Source organism: Euphorbia lathyris, chromosome 3, assembly GCF_963576675.1.
Source record: "Euphorbia lathyris chromosome 3, ddEupLath1.1, whole genome shotgun sequence".
In the NCBI taxonomy this organism is placed as follows: Eukaryota; Viridiplantae; Streptophyta; class Magnoliopsida; order Malpighiales; family Euphorbiaceae; genus Euphorbia; species Euphorbia lathyris.
Window position 1 is genome coordinate 107,670,121 of NC_088912.1, and position 15,669 is coordinate 107,685,789.

Consider the following 15,669-nt stretch of genomic DNA (forward strand, 5'->3'; position numbering starts at 1 on the left):
TTGAAACTAATAAGTTATGGAAAACTATTGTTATGTAACAATGTGGGATTAGATTTAGTACAAAATTACAAAGTACAAAAACCAAACTATATATATATATATATAGTATACTTAATTTTTGTCCAATTGCATTTAATAACCCCCTATTTTTATTGAATTGCATTTAATAACTCTCTATTCTTCAACTTTCTCGTTAACTGAACTTTCAAAATTTTCTAATTATTTATCTATTTGAAATTTTATTTTTGACACGTGGCGAACATTTTGACATGTGGTTGAGTGTGTCTCCAATTTTATGTATCCAACAAACTTAATTAAGAAATAGGGGGTTGCTGAATGCAATTGGACAAGATCGAGAGGACAGTTGAAGTTTCTAGACCAATTTTATACTTTCAATTGGTTGCTAACTGTAAAAACGATGAAAATATAAAGGGATAATAAGATGCAAAAAATACCCATAATGTTGACAGTCACAAGCAATTTTATTCCTAACGTTTAAAATGATCCAAATTTCAATATTTTGTTTCTCAGTATTTAGATAGATAATTTATTAAATTTACAATTTTTTGTTTTATATATTAAATCTTAACGGATAATGGTTTTTATTGAATAACTCAGTATTTCAAAAAGAAATAAAAAAATTGAATAACTCAAAAATTAAAAAGCTCATTGGCCTTAGAAAATCACAACCGTTTAATATTTTCCTTTCTCAATCCACGATCATTATGTTATCCAAGTCATCAATTTTTGCCTCACTTATCCAGCCAATCATATCTCATCTCTCAATCCTACATATGTACATTCTTCATTCTCAAACTTACCCAACTCACTTACATGTCTTCTTTTCCCTCAACTCTAGCATCCCCCTTTAGACTCTTCACTATTTTGGATGGCACCCAAGGCAGCAGAAAAGAAGCCGGCAGATAAGAAACCTGCAGAGGAGAAGAACGCCGAGAAAGCACCGACAGAGAAAAAGCAGAAAGCACGGAAGAAATTGTCTAAGGAAAGTGGAGCCGCTGACAAGAAGAAGAAGCCATCCAGATGAGTGTTGAGAGTTACAAGATGTACATCTTCAAGGTTCTGAAGAAGGTTCATCCTGATATTGGAATCTCGAGCAGGGGTATGGGGATTATGAACAGCTTCATCAATGATATCTTTGAGAACCTGGCTCAGGAATCTTCTCGTCTGGCTATGTATTGTTGAAATAATAAACTTATAATTAATAGAGTTTTTAATTTGGTTCACTGTATGATCCAAGAGTCATTTGTGTATCTGTATCTGTATTTATAGAGAGTTAATGTTGTTTACCAAGAGTCATATCTGTAATCTATAAATACCTATCAATACAAGTAGTAAGGCAAGAGAATTAGAAGAGAATTTTCTTCCATCAATTATACTCTTCCTCTGTTGCCTGTGAAAGTTTATTTATTTGATCCAACAAATTGGTATCAGAGCCAGACAAAAATTCTCCTGAAAATTAAGAATAATGGTGAAAAGAGAAATCGCCATTGATTCGTGGGAGACCAAGTCCCAGATTTGGAAAGCTATGCGCTTATGCATAGATGACATCAAAGAACAAGTTGATTCTTTGACCTTCGAGTAGATCAGGAGGGTGTTGGAAAATGATTTGGGATTGGTGAAATATGCTTTGGATGAACAAAAGAAATTTGTCATGCAATGTCTAGTGGAATCCTTAGAAAATGATGATGATGATGATGATGAGAATTCTGAGGATTTAGGAGAAATTGGTGAAAGACATGCGAAGGTACAAGAACATGTATCTGATGATGAGGAGAAAATGGAAGATTCTCCTGTGATGGGTCTTTTGCCAGAAACTGATCCAGTCAGTAAGAAGAAAGAAGTTCCAAGTAAGTTCAACATTAGCAAGGCCATGATGAAGAGAGTTTCCTATATTAAAGCCAATTATGAGGAACTTACAAGGGTCCGTCTTTGTCGACTGTTAGAGGAAGATATGGGAATTGAGAAATTTGCACTTGATCCATTCAACAAATATATAAGCAATCATATAGATGACGTATTGCAATGGGCTGATGAGAATTCAGAGTCTTCAGACATAGAGATTGATGGGGACAACGAAGATGAAGTAAAACCAGAGAAGATAATTTGTGCAAAGCAAAATGTGCAAAATTCTGAAGTATCTAAAAAGAAGAAGAGGCTTGAAAAGGAAGTCAAAGCATCAGGCACGAAGCACATGAAGCTTATGGAAGAAGAAGCAAAGGACAACAGAAGTGGAGTCAATGAAGGAACCGAGTGAGATGTTTTCCAAAGAAATCATGGTAGTTAAAAAGAGAAAGGAAAGAGTGAAAGAACTTGAGGGTATTGACATAAATAATATTGTGTCAAATTCACATAGATACACTAGTCATATCCCTCATCCAAACCCCAAAATACCAGTTGACGATAATAATAGTGATGTTGATGGTACCGACGAAGATGATGATGAGGAAGAAGAAAATGATGGAGATACTAATGGGGATGATGGAAGCTACCGTGAAGATGTCGATAACAATGAATTTCGAAGAAAACATTGGAGATAATTATGGGATTGATGGCAGCTAAAGTGAAGAGATGAAGTTTGAAGATTAAAAAAATTATAAGTTTAAGGGGGTGTGTTGAAATAATAAACTTATAATTAATAGAGTTTTTAATTTGGTTCACTGTATGATCCAAGAGTCATTTGTGTATCTGTATCTGTATCTGTATTTATAGAGAGTTAATGTTGTTTACCAAGAGTCATATCTGTAATCTATAAATACCTATCAATACAAGTAGTAAGGCTAGAGAATTAGAAGAGAATTTTCTTCCATCAATTATACTCTTCCTCTGCTGCCTGTGAAAGTTTATTTATTTGATCCAACGGGTATAACAAGAAGCCGACAATTACATCTCGGGAGATCCAGACCGCAGCGAGACTTGTTTTGCCTAGAGAATTGGCTAGGCATGCCGTATCCGAAGGTACCAAGGCTGTTACCAAGTTCACAAAGTCTTAGGTTTTCCTTTGATAACCTAATTTGATGTTAGTTCGCTCTTATGTTTGATTTAGGTTTTTTACGGTGTCTCCTTTTGTTCACTGTAACTACAGTAGTTTTATTGCGTTCAATTTCATTTCTTTGATTTCCCCCAAGTATGATGTATTTATTTTGACTCTGGATCTTAATGTTTGATTTGTGTTTCTTATTGCTTTTTCGAAATTGGGTACTTTTATATCTGATTTAGTTTCATTGGCTTGATTTTGATATGCATTAGATGTAAAGACGAAGCTTTTGTACACATTATAATGACTCCAGTTATATACACAAGTAAATTTGGTATTAATCGAATTAAAGTTTACAACTTCATGTCTGGTTTAGGGTTGTTTGATTGCTGTAGTAGCAATGGGTGCTTGTTAAATTACTATAAAAGTTGAATGAGTTGAATGAAATTGAATCAAATTATAGTTGTGCACATTTTTATCTTGCTTTCTTTTATTGCTTAGTCTAACATTTAATGGTGCCATGATATTGTTATGTAATTTTTATATTTCATAAAATTATACATGGAAATAATGATTCTCTCTAAGCCTTTGTTTGGGAGTTTGAAGGTCAACGAGGGTAAGAGTTAAATGATATAATAGAAAGGAAAGGGAAGTGATTGAGTCTTTTATCGATTGCCATCCATTCATTCTCCGTCATGTCATTTTAGCAAGGGAGGAGAAACAATTTATATTCATAAAACAGTTTTCAACTTTGAACAAAAGAATTAATTCCGATGATAAAATTGAATAATTTGGATCAACGATACCTGAATTAATTGGAGTGTAGTTTGCTTGTGTAAATCAATTAGATGTTATCTTCTTTTAAGAAATTACAAGTTAACAATTGACCTTCAAGTATTTCTAAAGATTATAGTTAGATTAGGTTATGTTTGTAAATCATGAAAATTATTTGTAATTGTTGCTAGTTTAATCTCCATGTTAGCTTCTAATTTTTTTATATGTTATTTTGTACACAAATTGCACCCATTGGTCATTCTTAAGAAGGAGAAGAGAGTTTTCAACTTCATTGCATTAGTCATTAATTAATTGTGTCAACTTTGTTATGTTTAGAATTTCAGTTATATAATGTTTAGAATTTAAGTTTCATAGACATATTATTTGTTTTGGATATTCTTTTGTGGTGCTTATAGTTAGTATTGGCATTGCCAAAAAATTATATTTGAACTTTTTCAACTAATGATATTTAAAACAGATTTAATTATATAGTTTGAAAAAAAAAATGATAACATGTTGATTCCCATTTGAACAAAACACCTACAAAGGAAGGTTCTGCATTTGACTCCCCATTTTGGGCAATTCATATGTTGCAACAAAAATTCTGCTACCATTAATGCATAGGCAGGAACCTTAACAACAGTAAATATAAAATTTTATTTAATATAATAATGGTATTGAATGAGTTTTTTATACATGGGTAGATTTGATTCTAAGAAAAGAAGATGAACATATCCACATATCAGCAACCTCCTCCAATCTATAGCTCGAAGAATGCATAATGGAAAATTTGTTGCTGAGGTTAAGTTTCAAGAATGCCAAAGCTACTATGTGGCTGGTATCACACAAGTAAATTGAGTTTTAGAATATGTAGTTCCTTGCTTTCAGCTTTCGCTTGTTATAAAGCTCTGACATTCTGATGGTTTGGGTGATAGGTGTTAAAGACCAGAGAAAACTAATGAAATTGGTGAGCTATGAAAACTGTATAAAATAGTTAAAAAGAGGGTAGAGATAAAAGAAAGAATTATAGGCATTAGGCACAAACATATGTACATAAAGCAGGCTAGTTGATCGTCATCGAGTCTAATTCTAGCAATAATCCTATTGCTGGCAATATCTAGGCATTAAGCATGCATAATCTGATCAATCAAATGTAATTACATAAACCCTAGGTCCCTAATCATACATATTCATATAACCAATTTTATATTGGATGGAGATTAGTTCATCATAGACCAACTAATCATAACAAAGGTGTAAACATGAACAAATGAAGACATCTTGATTAATAGTAAAATATAGATAAAAGGGAAGGGGACAAGAGTTTTGAAACCCGTTTGTCGGAATAAATTACAATGAACAAGGTAGATCCTCCACCCGTTGATCTTGTTCTTCAACATAATAAAACTAAACTACAACTGAATTGAAATAAGCAAGTTTAGAGAGTTGGTGATACAATTATAAAGTTAAAGGAGTCAATATACTATTATAGACAAAATTCATGGAGCTTGTAATGTATTAGGCCAATAAAAAATGATATGGGTTTAGATTTTTTAAAGAACACATTATAAAATTCATATGCACATTTATAAAATTGTAGAGATCCATCTTAGAAAGAAAAACAGAAAATATATCAAAGAGACAAAAGACTAAATAAATTCCTAATTTAAACTCACTCCTTCCCCAGTTGGATCAGCACTTGCATCAGATGCAATCTGAAAACCCATATATAAGAAAATTTCAGTATCCAAGTTTCTAAATAATGTTAGAGGACAACTGAATATGTGATGAGGGAGAATATGGCCCTTCCTTAAGAAAATCTTGAGGAGTGATTCCATCTATATCCCTTCATGTCCTCTATCTCCATATAAAGAGATATAAAGAATAGGATATTGCTAACAATCTATATTTCTGTAAACAAAGGTCTAACTCACCCAAAAGGTATCTCAAAGGGTGAGGATTGCTTCACATATTTAAGGAGTCATATAGCTTGCTCATTTAACAATGTGGGATGTCTAACAATTTTATTCTGAAATTTTAGTACTATTTCAGATACCACACTTAAATGGCTCTGTTTAGAGACATATTTATTAAGTGATGCACCACTTGTTTCAATGTTGAAAATGGCTGTAAGCAGACCTATTACACCATTTCTTGTTTACTACTTCTTCCACACCATTTCTTGTTTACTACTTCTTCCAACACTTCATACAATGTTGAAAATGGCTGTAAACAGATTTATTGCACCACATTTCTTGCTTTTATCCCCACTGATTATTAGAGTTGAGATGTTTATTATCAACTTCAACTTCTTTCTAATAAGACCTGTCCGGAAGGGCCGACAAAAACCAAATAAATTCAGCTACATCAAACTCTGAATTACAGGTAAAAAATTTCAATATATTATGTATTTATGGGTGGAAATGTTTTGATGAACACGAGATAGCAAGCACCAAAAGCTGTTGCAGCATCCATTAACAAAAGAATTAATCAAGCAGTTGCAAACTAAAACAACTAGCAATAACAAAATTGAAAAATTAAAGAAAAAACATTTTATACAATTAGAATCACACCAATGTCACATTGGCAAACACATAAGTGGCACCCACCCTATAATGGACCTATAATTTTTTGATGTATAAAAATTGATGTTAATTTAGGATGTCTGTTAATATACCAATCTGAATATTACCTACAAATTTAATTGAAATATGAGACAAACCAAATATGCCAAGGGTACCATTTAAGGGCAATTGAGGTGACTGTAATAAGAAATAAGTCGTTGTCGGAATAAACCTAAATCGACAGCTTACCAATAGGCGAATGTCATGTGAGGTTGATATAAATGACATAATGCAACCGTCGTCTAAAGGAACATCAGAAGGCAACAAGCCCCGTGACAGTCTTATTTTCTTCGGGATGACGGTTTTGAACTATCATCTAAAGAGGTAATTGATGTAGTGTCAATGAATCCTACTTTTATATTAATAAAATTTTATATTTATTGTTAAGATTTTCATCAACTGAAAGGCATCTAATTCCGAACCATAAAAGAATCCCAAGAATGATTATCTTTTAATTAGGGTTGTAATCTGATCATAAAATAAATAACATCAAACAAAGGCATTTGATCATAATATTTTAACACCACAATAAATAAAAATAATTGTTCCAAATAAAGTACTTGGATTTTCCTTAAATAATGCAAATTTAACAAGTAGGAGGGACAAATTATCATATACAATAAATTAATAATTCTAAACCTCAATTTACTTGCAGCTAGAATATCCTCAATCGTATCATTTTGACCGTCGACAACGTGCAATAAGTGCTATCATATCTTTTTTTTCTTCTGATTTTGTATGAGTGCCCCCAAGAACAACTAGATTTGTGTCCATCAAACCAGTCTGTTTCTTGGTTGCCTAACAATAATGCTTGTATATTAGCAGTTTGAGTAGTAAGGGACTCTTCGGTTCTACGACAAAACCACATAATTTTGAGATGAAACTGTCTCATTAAGTGAGCTTCTCCTTCGTTCCACATAACATGCATCTGTTGTCTTGCTGAGGTCCGTTGTTCATCTCTTCTCGGCTGAATCATAATATCTTTCTGCACTACTTATGTAGGAGTCATCGCACTAGTCTTCCCCTCTTTCTATGTCATGTCCAATGTCTTGTAGAATCACGGAGCTTTAATCACTAATTGAATGATTTGATGTATCATTTATGGTATCTTCAAGATCTGGAATACAAACCATTGGTTCCTCAAATGTTGAGTCCCTTATTGCTTCTTGAGATGTTGGCTTTAGGGGGAAGTGTGTAGCCATAGACATGAATGCTGAACTGTATAAAATAAATAGACAAGTCACTCTGTTATAATTGGCAGAATGTCATTTGAATTTCTTTGTGAGATGCTTTAATGTGTTACAACTAGATTTGTTTTGTAGGTATATGACCGTGTCTGCTTACACTTAGTTGAGGAATAATTAAATTCTACAATTTATGATATATTTAATAATGTATTCTAAAATTACTAAAATCCACTTCCATGTGTAAGACCCTAGGTTTTTTGGTCAATGGAGCTTTACCTATAATCTTTCAGAATTTCTGAATGGGTAGAATGGTGTATGATTAACGAAATACAAGAGCAAGAAGATGGGTAGAAGAAGGTTTCTGAATGTGGGTAGCGGACTCATAACAGAAAGTGATATCATAGCGGTAATAAACAACAACCTCAACTCCTATTTCAATGTCCAGAGTCCAAAATGATCAAGATTTCAGCTTTGAAGTCTTCTAAAGTTGCCTTACTAAATTATATTTTTCCTGTGCATATATACATGTTACAAACACAATAACTTCATGTTGACTTTTTTTTAAATGACTAAGAATGATAAATTGTTTTTCTTAGCAAAGGTAATCTTGTTTCTAGGCAATAATGAAACACAATACCTTCAATATACTGTCTAAGAGCACTTAAATGCTCCAACGCATTGAATACAAAAGGATCATTATTAGCATTTAGATTTCAACAAGAAATTAGTAATTTAAATAATGCAGATTTAAACAAGAAGTTAGTAATTTAAACCTCAACTTCACTGCTAGATGGTACTGTTTTCGCCGACGACATTCTGTAATCAGAACTAGAAGTTCTTTTGTTTTGAGTGTCGAGAAGATCTGCTGATGCACTGCATGGATTTTCTTTCCATTTCTTTACTCTCATTTTTCCTGCACAAAATTCACCAAGTTAAAAAATGATTAGTTTTTCTTCTCATGTTTCTTTTCTGTTCTCAATGTCACCAGGGAATTTCTAATTGTAAGGATAACTCTTTTTGAAGAACCTACATACTAAGAAAATAGGTTCATTCAACTAAAATCATTAAAATTAATTCATCTGACTAACTATTTCAAGAAGACAAAATTGACCAGACTGAAAGACGATCATCCAAGGTCAGCCATCATTAACAAGGCATTCATTTGTTGTAAGAATAACTCTTTTTGAACATATTCAGAGTTTTGATTTAGGGCAGATGTTGGGTCTCTTCAGATCTATACAGATTTTAGGGTAGATGTTGGGTCTCTTCAGATCTATGAGGAGAATTTCGATTTAGGGTACATGCTCGATTAGTTTCATGGTTTAACTCAATGAATTGGAGATAATAGGTTAGGTAATAGGTTAAAATAAAGGCCTCATCAGTGAACTCAACTTGGCATAAAAGGGGAATATGAAAAACAAGACATATGCTGCGTTTTAATAGAATTTATATGGGGAGTCACCGTATGAGCTTATTGAATGCTTCATAACAATCTTATGAAACCATGAACCAAAACATTAACTACAACTTGAGAAATAAATAGCAAAAGAGGAAAGATACCTTCTACCATTAGGCTTAGCAGCTGGGGGGAACTTGGATTTCTTCAACTCCTCCTTAATACTAATACTGAGTTTGAGAGGGGAGCCGAAGATATTTGAGAAGAATTGGATATATTTATACAAAGTTATGGAAAGTGATTAAATCAAAGAGCACACGGGGTTTCTATTAAAACCAATTGGATACTGTAGATCCTACTTTTTGTGCCCACATTATATATCCAAAGTTTGCTAAGAGCCAATGGAAAATTATAATGTGATACTTACTATTTGCACCAAAAATAAAGTTTTTTTTATTGCATACCCTGGTTTACTCTTTTTATGGGATAAACTTTTTTTTTAGGAAACTTTTTCTTAAAAGAACATTTTAGGAAACTTTTTCATAAACAAAAACTTTTCATTTCTGGAAACTTTTCATATTTTCCTAGTACATCGTTCACTTAGGATTTCCTAGAGTGAACCTCAATTTCCCTCAGAGGAAACATCTAAAATAGGTACCAACTTCCTATACAGTGTACCTCAGGAGAAACCAACTTCCTATGCAGTCTACCTTAGGGGAAACCATGGTGTACCTTAGGGAAATCATAGTGTACCTTAGGGGAAACCATAGTGCACCTCGTAGGAAACCATGGTGTACCTTAGGGGAAACCATGGTGTACCACGTGGGAAACCAACTTCCTAGAGTGAATATCAAAGGATACTTGAGGTAAACCTAGGTGATCATGATGTCATTTAATATTTCTAACGTGTATTCTGTGAGCCAATTAAAAAGCTGAAAAAAATCAGAAAGTGGGAGAATCATTTCATCGTGGAAGTCAAAGTGAAGCAGTTGCTTATTCAATGTGGTGGAGAACGTGACTTGTGGAAGCAAGCAAGAAGTTACCTCAACGTCTATTAAAGGAAGAAATCACGATGAAAACAGGCCCAATCAACCAACTCAACAAACCCAAGCAAAAACTCTAGCAAATTATCCTTAGACTTCAGCATCTTTAGATTTCTCAGTTTCTTCCCTTAGTTACAATTTTCAGATCTAAAGTTCATTCATTTCCCAGTACATTTTTTATTTTATTTGTTGTTCAATCGTTTCTGTAAGGTCGGTATCGTTTTGATCATCGAATCTTTGGAATTTTACTGTCTCTTTTATTCCATACAATCTTTTTGATAATTAGAAGTTAGAAAGCACACTCAATTTCATTCCATAGTTTGATAATACTATAATTATCTGGCACACCCGCAATTTCCCACGAAAGAGCCAAACAAAAATTGGCACGCTCGGTGGGACACGAATCACAATACCGCCAAAGGAAAATGATAAGAAAAGCAAAGATCCTGTAGCAGCCAACTCCAAAGAAGAAGAGATCATGGCAACATGCAATGTTCCACACACGGTGGGAGGAATTGAAGGGGAAAATAATGTTAACCCCAGAGGACACAATTGGATCTCTGGAGAGATCCAAAATTCACAATTCTTGCATAGACATTTCAATTCCATTGAAAAGAATTTGGAAGCTCTAAGAAGCGATATGAATCAGAAGATGGACAAGATACTCGAGAAGTTATCACAGCCAGGGGCATCAAGAGTGGAGAAAACCATGTTCCTCAATGCTCATTAGAGTCCAATAAAGGATGTGGTGTGTCCATCACTGAGAAGTATCAAATTCCACCTTTGAGGGAGGAAGTTGTCTCAAATAAGGCCGCTAGTTCTGCAGGTCAAGAAAATTCTAGTAAGTCACCTGCTCCTCAATGTTTTGAAAACACTAATCCTACATCCCATACAGCTTCATATCACGAGGAGACAAGAGGCCATCATATCATTGGATAGATAGGGGGCAACCATAAAGGAAATGGGAGAAACACTAGAATTCCTAATATGCCTTATGTTCACCAACAGATTGGCAGCCCTCAACAGATTCCCCTAGTTACTGTGAAGATCATCCGAGAAGCTGTCCAAAAACTATATGAGTATGGCCTCCGTCAAGTTGGCCACTTTGAGTTTCACAAGCCAAGAAAAAAAAGTAGCAATGAGATGCTAAGTCAAGGGAGAAGTAGGAGGTGAAGTTGAGGCTGGTGAGAATTCCTCCAATTGAGGAAATGAGATATTAGTATGAAGGTGATACAAAGGCCGACTCCACGGCCTATATATTTTGTGTCACCTAAAGAGTTATCATGCAACACTTTTAAAAGCTGACACCACAGCTTTTGAAGAATCAACCATGAAATTTACGTTCCTCAAATTCATGCTTGAGGGGGCAATTGTTTTCACCAAAAATAAAGTTTTTTTTATTGCATACCCTGGTTTACTCTTTTCATGGGATAAACTTTTATTTTTAGGAAACTTTTTCTTAAAAGAACATTTTAGGAAACTTTTTCTTAAAAGGCCTGTTTAGGAAACTTTTCATTTCCGAAAACTTTTCATATTTTCCTAGTACATCGTTCACTTAGGATTTCCTAGAGTGAACCTCAGTTTCCCTCAGGGGAAACATCTAAAATAGGTACCAACTTCCTATGCAGTGTACCTCAGGAGAAACCAACTTCCTATGCAGTGTACCTTAGGGGAAACCATGGTGTACCTTAGGGAAATCATAGTGTACCTTAGGGGAAACCATAGTGCACCTCGTAGGAAACCATGGTGTACCTTAGGGGAAACCATGGTGTACCACGTGGAAACCAACTTCCTAGAGTGAATATCAAAGGATACTTGAGGTAAACCTAGGGGATCATGATGTCATTTAATATTTCTAACATGTATTCTGTGTGAGCCAATTAAAAAGATGAAAAAAATCAGAAAGTGGGAGAATCATTTCATCGTGAAAGTCAAAGTGAAGCAGTTACTTATTCAATGTGGTGGAGAACGTGACTTGTGGAAGCAAGCAGGAAGTTACCTCAACGTCTATTAAAGGAAGAAATCACGATGAAAACAGGCCCAATCAACCAACTCAACAAACCCAAGCAAAAACTCTAGCAAATTATCCTTAGACTTCAACATCTTTAGATTTCTCAGTTTGTTCCCTTAGTTTCAATTTTCAGATCTAAAGTTCATTCATTTCCCAGTACATTTTTTATTTTATTTGTTGTTCAACATTTCTGTAAGGTCGGTATCGTTTTGATAATCGAATCTTTGGAATTTTACGGTCTCTTTTATTCCATACAATCGTTTTGATAATTAGAAGTTAGAAAGCTCACTCAATTTCATTCCATAGTTTGATAATACTATAATTATTTGGCACGCCCGCAATTTCCCACGAAAGAGCCAAACACCTACTTTTAATATTTAAAACTTTTTTTACAATAACTACTTATTCTTAATGCTTTTAAATATGAGATTTAAATTAATTGTGATATATGATTTATTTGTAGATAGGATTTCATATTCGGAAATAAAATTTACAAATATGTTGGTTGGCGTTAAAATTTCAAAATAAAATATTAAATTTACAAATAAAATTATCTACAACTATATCGGATTATAATTTGAATTATATTAAATTAAGTAAATCATTATGACAAAGACATTTTAAAAACTATATTTTATAAATTAAGGATCTATGATATATTTGTTAGGATTTATAATTTATGAGTTGGGTCTCAAATACATGAAATCTATATAAGTGAATATGTGATAAATTAATAACCTCGATTAAATAATAATTTTCTCTAATTTATTCATCAATTTAATCTAATATTATTAATTATTAATTATGAAAAGTTACATTTGTTTTGAGATTCTGTATTTGGATATTTGTAACTTTTCTCTTTTTCTTTAATAATATTGGTTCGGGTTTGGTGTGATTTTCAGAGCTGCCAGCATAGATGGGATGTTTGTTTTTTGCACTTTCTCGTTAACCGGCCTTTAATAAATTTTTTTATAAAAAGTTAGAGACACGGACCGACATTTTGGTTGTGCACTTCATTGACCAAAGAAATATATCATGGTCATAATATTCATTATATTAATTTGTATATAATATAAGGTTTGACTAGACTGCCTCGGGCTTTTGAGATAAATTTCACACCTAATTCATTTGAGATAAAATAAGTATGTCCAAGCCCAAACAACAATAGTAAACTTGTGTAGGTTTGATGGACTAACACATCCTTTAACAAGCACAGTCATCACGAAGAACCACAAAAAATAAATAGGAGTTATTGAATTACACTGCAAAAAAAATCTCCAAACTAGAATCAATAACAACATCATCCTCTTACACTTCAAAAAAATTCCACCTATCCTACTGTACTTCAAATTCAGCATCACCACCTGTCACTATGCTGTCCATTTCCACTTTACTAAGAATGCTTTTTTAGTTATCTGTTTTCTAATCATTTGTTCCATGGCATGTGTAGCTCCGATAGTATAAACTTATTATCATTTTGAATATAGGGTTTGTGGCCCTTCAACTTTGTTCATAGAGTCAACTTTTTCAAAAATGACTTTTGGTATTGATAACTTCGGTTTATAATCCCAAATACTTCTTATTCATTTTTTTAATAATAAATATTGATAATTATGTTGAATTAATGTAATTTTTAGAAATGTCAATTGTTTTTATGTTCAATTAAAAATATTTTTACTATATATATTTATTTTTTAAATATATAAATATTATAATTGAGCTAGCTCACGAGCTTTTATTGAGCTTGTTCATGAACTTATTCACAAGCCTCTAATCGAGCTTTCGAGCCGAGATTTGGTCTGCTCAAGCTCGGCTCGTTTACAAACCGAGCCTGAAAATTGTGCTCACGAGCGGCTCATTAACAAATCGAGCCGAGCCGAATAGAGCTTTTATCGAGCCAAACGCTGAGCCGCTCATGAGCGGCTCGGCTCATTTACAACCCTATTTGGGAGCTTCAATTGGGTACTTCCCAAGTTTCTGGTCGACAACCATTTGAGTTGTGGATCCTAAATCTTTGACAAATTGCATTATACTATTTGTGTACTGGGTAGCTGCACATGTAACTCCAAGCATCCACTCAATGAAATGCTTTGAGACAAAAAAAAAAGCATTTTTTTAACTTCTTATTACACTGCTGAAGGAATTACAATTATTACAGAATCGAAAGAAAGGGCACAAACATTACATATTGAGATCGCCTATTACCCTTCACGGATGATTGGTGACAGTTCAACAGAAGTTCAGGTTGTTCCATATACTGCTGTTGTAATGAAGTTGTAGCTGCAGTAGAAGTACCTGTTCGTTGTCCTTGCACTTGTTTCAATCCCGTAGCCATATAATTTTGGTCCATGCAAAATGGAGTAGCTCACCTCGGCACCTCTCTGTACACTTGTTCAAAAGCTTTAGTTGCTGCATAGTTTTGGTTTAATGCAACATTATTCTGCCCCCTCCATTTTGATACAACCTACTTACACCAGCCAAGCCGGTTGGTTCTGAATGGTTTAGCAACCATGTATAGCAAGGGATGTTCTGATTAGGACACAAACCATAATTTTGGTTTAATGGGGCAAGAGCAGCAGCATTCTGTCCCCCTCCATGGGTGCATACCATATTTCCTTTACAAGCAGCAAACGTATTAGAAGGAAAATTACAAGGCATCTGACTGCCCATCCTTTACAAGGCACCTAACTGCACATGCCCCCATTAAGAAAAGCACCATTCTGCAAGGCGGCTAATTTAGGAGCAACACAATCAGCAACCATGCTTAGTTTCTTGTTGGCAACCATTTGTGTTGTGGGTCCTAAATCCTTCACAAACCGCATTAGACTATTTGTGTACTAGGTAGCTGCACATGTAACCTGAAGCATTCACATAATTAAATCAGCATACAACCTCATATTATCATTTCCTTGGGAGAATAAGAGCACAAACTGGTCAAAACCGAAAATAGCAGAAAGTTACCAAAGTTGCAAATTTGGAATCAATTTTGTGATTTAGAACTATTTGCATTCAAAATACTAAATCTTCATTTTCATTACAAAATAAGAGAACACATTTTCATTTTCAAAGAAACTGAAAGTTTGAAAATTGGTGCAAAACTAAGATCTTGTTCAGTTTTACAAAACATTTTGTAGGCTAGCTCTTCAATTTTCACCAAGAAAAACAAGAGCTACCAAAGATGACCATAAGAAATGAATATTTGACATTTATAATTGAAAAGGTTTCTAATTAGATGTAGTTATTTAGAACAAAAGGTTTATTTGGTAACATTTAAATATATTGATACTGATAGGCTGGTTTTGAGACAAAAAAACGCAATCTAATTTGTCAAACCAAAAGGGAAGAATCTCAACAGACAACATCTAACTAACCCTAGAATTTGGCAAGGGTTCTAAAAAAGTATGGGATATGGTACAAACAGAATATGATCACCCAGAAAATGAGGATGAATTAAATTTAAAAAAATCAAAGAAGAATGACTAACAAGCACTCTCTCTTATCCATATGTGTCTGGATGAGATTATGTTCATGAAAAGTTCTCTGCAAGAACATTGAGGAACGCATGGAAGAATCTTGAAAATTCCTATAAAGGGAAAAATAAAGTAACAATGTGTGTTTGCAAACCTTGAGAAGTGAGTA

General features: G+C 33.7%; 1 pseudogene; it reads left to right on the forward strand.

Annotated features, from left to right (window-relative positions):
* The first annotated feature begins 875 nt into the window (after positions 1-875).
* On the forward strand, positions 876-3,011 carry LOC136223291 (histone H2B-like; annotated as a pseudogene).
* Positions 3,012-15,669: the final 12,658 nt, after the last annotated feature.